This window comes from Elephantulus edwardii, unplaced genomic scaffold (genome assembly GCF_000299155.1).
Source record: "Elephantulus edwardii isolate Elephantulus edwardi_28Jun2011 unplaced genomic scaffold, EleEdw1.0 scaffold00079, whole genome shotgun sequence".
Taxonomy (NCBI): domain Eukaryota; kingdom Metazoa; phylum Chordata; class Mammalia; order Macroscelidea; family Macroscelididae; genus Elephantulus; species Elephantulus edwardii.
The window spans coordinates 12,970,097-12,976,810 of NW_006399829.1; the positions used below are offsets into that span (position 1 = coordinate 12,970,097).

The 6,714-nt window shown below is 42.0% G+C and overlaps 1 protein-coding gene across 1 annotated transcript in view; it reads left to right on the top strand.

The window, feature by feature from the left end:
• LOC102869190 (ADP-ribosylation factor-like protein 15-like) overlaps nucleotides 1-6,714 on the top strand; it is a 651,283-nt gene that overhangs the window by 249,835 nt on the left and 394,734 nt on the right. The window lies entirely within an intron of this gene.

Here is a 6,714-nt window from a genome sequence, read left to right on the forward strand (position 1 = left end):
CTTCGTCTGACATACTTTGGACATGTTGCCAGGAGGGACGGGTCCTTGGAGAGGGACATCATGCTTGGGAGGGTGGAGGGACGGCGCAGGAGGGGATGAACCTCTATGAGATGGATTGATTCGGTGACTGGGGTAATTGGGATGGGTGTGTCAGGGGCAGTGCATTTGGCGCAGGATAGAGCAGTGTTTAGGGCTGTTGTGCATAGGGTCGCTATGAGTCGCAAACGACTCGACGGCACATAACAACAACAACAACAATGTAAAACCTATACTTGGACCAAGAGGCAGTCATCAGAACAGAGCAAGGAGACACTACATGGTTCATAATCAAGAAGGGGGTCCATCGGGGGTGTATTCTTTCTCCATATCTTTTCAATCTGTATGTAGAACAGATCATCTGAGACGCTGGCTGTACAAGGAGGAATGTGGCATCAGGATTGGTGGAAGAGTCATCAACAACCTGCGTTATGCAAATGACACAACCCTACTTCCTGAAACTGAGAAGGACCTGAAGCACTTGCTACAGAGGTCAAGGATTGCAACCTCCTATATGGATTGAAGCTCAACATGAAGAAAACAAAGATTCTCACCACTGGGCCAATTGGCAGCATCAGTATGGATGGTGAAGAGATTGAGATAGTGAACAGTTTTAGTTTGCTTGGTACAGTCTTGGTAACAGCAGTCAGGAAATCAGGAGACGAATTGCATTGGGAAAGTCAGCTGTGAGGGACCTCTCAAGAGTACTGAAGAACAACGATGTTCGATTGGAGACTAAGGTGCACCTCATCCGGGCTATAGTCTTCATAATTATGCGCTATGCGTCAGAGAGCTGGACAATGAATAGGTATGATAGAAAGAGAATTGATGCCTTTGAGCTGTGGTGCTGGAGAAGGGTGTTGAATATACCATGGACTGCTAGTAGAACAAAAAGGTTTGTCCTTGAGAAGGTGAAATCGGAATGCTTCTTTGAGTCAAGTATTCTGAAGCTTCATCTGTCATACTTTGGGTATGTTGCAAGGAGGGACTGGTCCTTGGAGAGGGTCATCATGTTTGGCAGAGTGGATGGGTGGCACAGGAGAGGAAGACCTTCGATGAGATGGATCGATTCTGTGACTGGAGTGGTGGGAATGAGTGTTTGAGATGGCTAGGTTGGCACAGATTAGAACGGAGTTTAGAGCTCTTGTACATAGGGTCACTATGAGTCGCAAGCAACTCTATTGCAAATAACAACAACAATCACAAGTGATTCTTATGCTAATATTAATGAGAGTCCCTTTTTTAAAATAATTCTGTTCTTCCCCAATAATAATTTTGTTTTCCCCCTTTTTAAATTTTTCTACTAGTTTATTTACCAAATTCAGATACAAATTTTAACAAATGCTTTCAATTTCCCTTACCCCCCATCAAATTGTACAACCCAATGATTAATCCCCATACCCCTTTCAATGATGACTTTTCCACAACTCCTACAGAAACTGGATTTTTAAAACATCCTATTTCCTTGTTTAGAGTCACCATCTGTCTTTCTCTTGATTCCCTCATTGTATTATGGTTACTTAGTGGTAAAGGGGTGCACTGTCAATCCATAGGCACAAGGTTTGAATCCACCAACTACTCCACAAGAGAAAGATAGGCAATCTCCCCATTGTGCTATTTCTGCCTCTGAAAACCCACTGTATAGTCAGCTAGGGGTTGACTCTGACTGAACAGTACACAATAACAACAATGTGAAGACTATTGGGAAAGGTCTTCATCGGAGTTATTTAACTACCTAATATATTTTTGTCTCTCTACATAAGTTAATAATCATTGTGGTTCTTGTCCATCTCCACCTTATCAGTTTTCCATCTGTTTTCAGATTTCACATGAAAAATTTTAAAAAAACACACCCCAAACTTCCTCTTCTATCATTTGCTTCTTCATTACTTTCATTCTCTGCTTAGGTTTTGCATTTTAACCACATCGCTCAGGTAAGAGAAACATCTGGCACTTAGCTGAATTGGAAAGCAGTCACTAACTCTGCCGTTACATTGCAGTGCTCTTTTTTATTTTTTTTTTTTAAACAAAAATTTCTATTTCCTAAGTCTACAAGCAGATCTTAGTGCATTCATAGATATTTTTCTCTTGGGTTTGAAATTTTATACGTGAACTAATGTAATCTAGGCACAGAATTTTATTTCTTAACACATGTGTTTCTTTATCATTTCTTGATAAGGATCCACAAATCATAATATTCCCTTCTCTATCTTTATCTGAATTCTAGGAACTTGAGTAACTTTTACCCCTTTCCTCTAATATTCTAATATGTTAGTCTAAAGAGTCTCCCTGCCCCCATGCCTCAGCCACCGTCCCCACCCAACACACTCAGTGGAATTCTTGTCTTCACAGTTGCCATTGGGAAAGGCAAAGAAAAGCTGAGCAGCAGCTCGCGGGCGCTGACGCCTTAGTAATCATTGCTGCTAGTTGTCAATCAAAAGGAAAAAGTTCATGAGGATTTTGTTTGCACTTTATTTTGCTTTCTTTTTTCCATTCCCCTGAAGAAAAGGCACTTTACTTTCTCAGAAGGGAGGGAGGGCGGTGTGCAAAGTGCAAGTTTTGCTCATTTGCCCATGGACTTCAGCCTGTGCAATAGTGATCGAATGATTTTTTGAGGATTGTCAGCTAAGTCATTTTTTTTTAAAGGTTGCTTCTTTCAGCAGCCAAGCTGTGATATGAAACAGATGTTGACTCTGTCCTGTTTCTTTGTTTGCCTGGAGAAATACGCCTCCTCATAGTGAAAGGTGCTGTTTGTTTGCATCCTGCTAGTTATCTTGATCCGCTATTAATCCGTCCAGGTTTTTTGCATTGCTTGATTTCTCCAGAAACTGTACACGATACATTTCTTAACTAGGCAACCAAGGGGGCACTGCTGCCTACATCTCTTAGTATCTTCTTTTTGTACTTTTGGGTGTCTTTCAGTCCTATAAGCTGTCATCCTTCCCAGGCCACTTTTACTAAAACCTCCTTTGGAGGGAAAAGCGGCTTTTATAATTTTTCTCTGACGTGGTATCACAGTCCCATGCATGCATGCTGTGCAGTATCCCTTTTCATCACCTTCCAGCTTTTCAAAAATAATATCTCCACCTAAATATCAGTGAATTTAATGTAGTGACTAGCTCTGAAAATCATCCATCACAGCAAAGTCAGAAAAGAAACAAACACAAAATAAGCGAGTAAATTGGTGCGTGTTATATCAATATAAATAAAGCAGACAGAAAATCTAAAGAGATTACTGTAGACACATTGCTTTGAGGGGCAGGTGGAACTATAGAAATTTCTTGCTGGTAAAGGAGAAAAGAACATGACATCCTAAAACTGTTTTAAACTTTTCCAGATTTAGGTTTCTTTAGAAGAGATAGCAAGAAACCATGTCCCTGGCAAAGGGAACTGTCTACACAGGGGAGAGACCTAAGGAAAGCCATCATCACAGAACGTCATGTGACAGTGCTGTTAGCTCAGTTACAGTCAACTACATATAAGCAAATGTGCTTATTTCTGTAATTCTTATATAATTATAAGAAAGAAATGTAGTTTAGCAAGTGGATCATAACCACAGGATGCTCTGCCACTTTTTACATTTGAACTTGTTGTTTTCTGATCTGCAAAATGGAAATTTTAATAAATCACCTCTGTTTATTTCCCAGGGGATTGGGCTGGAAAAGAAAAGTGAAATTGCCTGAGCTCCTCCTGAGAGAGGCTTTAGGAATTGAAGGTGGTTTGTCCACTAGCTCTCTTGTTATGCTCTTACATCCAGTGTGCTTTGGAATATGAAAGAGCACAAACTTCTTGCTATCCGGTTGCTTCCTTATCTAGGGAAAGAGCCTGACCTTTGGACGGTGGGAGCAGCCAGTTAACTCCTGGCTCCCTGAGCTGTGTACTTTCTCACTTAGGATTAGCTTCTACTAGGGGAAATGATATTGGTAGAAAGCCAAGTCGCTTGGATGTGAGTTAAAAGGCCACAGCTATCTGAATTGCTTGAACGGGATCCCAGGGTGGTGGTGTTCAAGCGTTTTTTACACTTGCTAAGGGAAAACTGAGCCAAATAGTCAGCAGAGCCAAATAAACGGATCTAGGGGCCCAGGACTCTTTTGCTGGCTAATGTAGACCTGACCTTAATTTTTGTCTTCTTCTGGAGAAGTGCCTAGTAAATTTGTAAAAATCTATCTTCTCCCGGTCATGATCTGGTATAATACACAGTTGTCACTTTCTTCTGAGACTACATATACATGTTGGATATTCTAGAAACAGATCATCTGGCCTTTTGTTGTTATTGTTAGGTGCGAACCTGTGAACAACCAATCTGAATCCTGTCCTATCTTGTGCCATCTTTCATAATCTGCAACACACTTCAGCCCATTGTTGCAGTCATTGTGTTAACCCACCTGATCAGGGGTCTTTTGCTCTTTCACTGATCCTCCAACTTTCCCATGATGCCCCTCTCCAGTGAATGATTCCTCCTAGCAATATGCCCAAAGTGTGTGAAGTGAAGCTTTATCATCTTTGCCTCCAAAGAGCATTCTGGCTGCACTTTCTATTTGTTTTTTCTTTTGGCACTCTATGGGATTACAGGACTCTTCTTCAACCACAGTTCAAAGGCATCAATTCTTATTGTTTTCCTTATTCACTGTCTAGCTCTTGACAGCATAGCAAGTGATTGAAAATACCATGACTGGCCTTTGGAGGGCATGGCAAAGGGATTTCATGTCCTTCTGAAGGTACCTGCTACACAATGTTTCCTCTTTGGATGAAAATGGGTCGTTTTGTATCTTCCCACTACCAAACTTCCTTATGCTTTTGTGTGTTATGTTCTTACTTTTCTATCTTCACAAGGGTATAGATATTTCTATTTCTCCCAGAGGATGCTGAATTGCACCTAGTTTTCATTGTGTATTTAGTTTCCCTTTGGTATACATCAACAGCCCTGCAAGTCAGGAGGTGAGTATTACTTTCTAACAAAAGAAGCCATGGGCATGGAGCAAGTCACTTAGGTAACCTCCCAGGCTGCTTTTCTTTCTACTCCCAAAGATCTTGATTGTTTTTCTCCAATTTTAATATAGCATAAGTTATTCATTTTTATCAAACCATAATTTTTTTTTTCTCGAACTCAATGTGTTTTCTTATCTTGGAGCCTTCCTCCAACAAGTGTTGAGGTTTTGTGGCATTATTTCCTCTATTTTCTTTTCACTTTGATGTCCTCAATTATTTACTTTTTCCTTTTTGTACAGTAAATAGTTGATCCTGCCTCAAGGGGTGTGTGTGTGTGTGTGTGTGTGTGTGTGTGTGTGTGTGTACGCGCGCGGATCTAATGATGATGAACTATGAGTAACAGAGCCAAGTGTTACTGGTTCTGCACCATCTTCACCACTGTTTTACTGGCGGTCACTGTTAGGTCTATCATGTAGTGGAACCACACAGGGAACTCATCTCCCAATATTACGTTGGACAGTATTCTGTTGTGACCCATAAGGTTTTCACAGACTAATATTTGGAGAGAGATTGCTAGACTTCTTCCCCTAGTCTTCCTTAATTTGGAAATGCCACTGAAGCCTGTCTACTATAACTGACCTATTATATGCACTCTCAGTGGCATAGCTCCTGGCATCACAGCAATATGTAGGCTACCAATCTAGGAAAAGCATTTGTAAAATAATAACTAAATGATACTAACAAAACAAAATTCCCATCCCTGTGTTTTTACTTTGACAATATATGGAATTTAATATGTTTAGACTGTACCATGATTGAGCACTAAATATGGTTAGGATCACTCAAAAGAGAAGTGACTAATTCACAGAACAGAAGACAGTTTAGGAAAAGGTACAGATGGGGCAAGACATGGAGTAGACAGGAGCTAGGGTTTTCCAGACAGGGCAAGATTGGACAGTGAAAAGGCATTGGAAACAATGAATGAAGGAATGGAAATCCAAAGTCTCTGTAAATTTTTACAGAAATTAATAATAATTTTTTTTAAAAAAAGGAAAAAAAGAAAGCACTTAAAAAAAACCCACAACCCCCCCCAAAAAAAACCCCACCAAACAAACAAACAAAAAATAAAGTAAAAAGAAACGGCATTGGAAAACAGAGCATAATATCAAAGTTGTAGGAAAATGTAAGATATGAGAGATGGAGTTCCGCCACCAGAGACAGAGTTCCGCCGCCAGACAGGCCGCGAAGAGACCCAGGAAGAGCAATAGTCAGCCATCCACCGCGGAACCCCAGAGGAGCGAAGACTACCCGCCACTGTGCGACCCCCCTGCAGCCCGCACCTGTGTGACCCCCAACCAGCAGCGCCCAAGCCCCGCCCCACCTCTTGGTGGTAGTGTCCAAGGCCTGCGCTCCTTACCTCCCCAGTCCCTTGCTTCCACGCACCTCAGCCCCCACCACAGCCCTGTGACCTCAGGGCACCACCTTGGATCCAGCCATCACCTGGAGCTATCAACCGAGCTGCTGTGGAACTAACCTGGCAGAAGAAGGGCCAGCTGGTAGGATCTTATCTGTGTTTACTGGGGCTGATTATCTGGGAGAGCGCCTAAGGGCGTGCCCAAAGGTGGGGAAATTGGCCCAGCTCTCTTGGGTTCCCACCCAAAACAAGCCAGCCAGCTGGCTTCTGTGAACTCTGCAGACCAGCCAGAGGCTAGTGGGTTGGTGGGAAGTTGACCTTGACTATTCGGATCC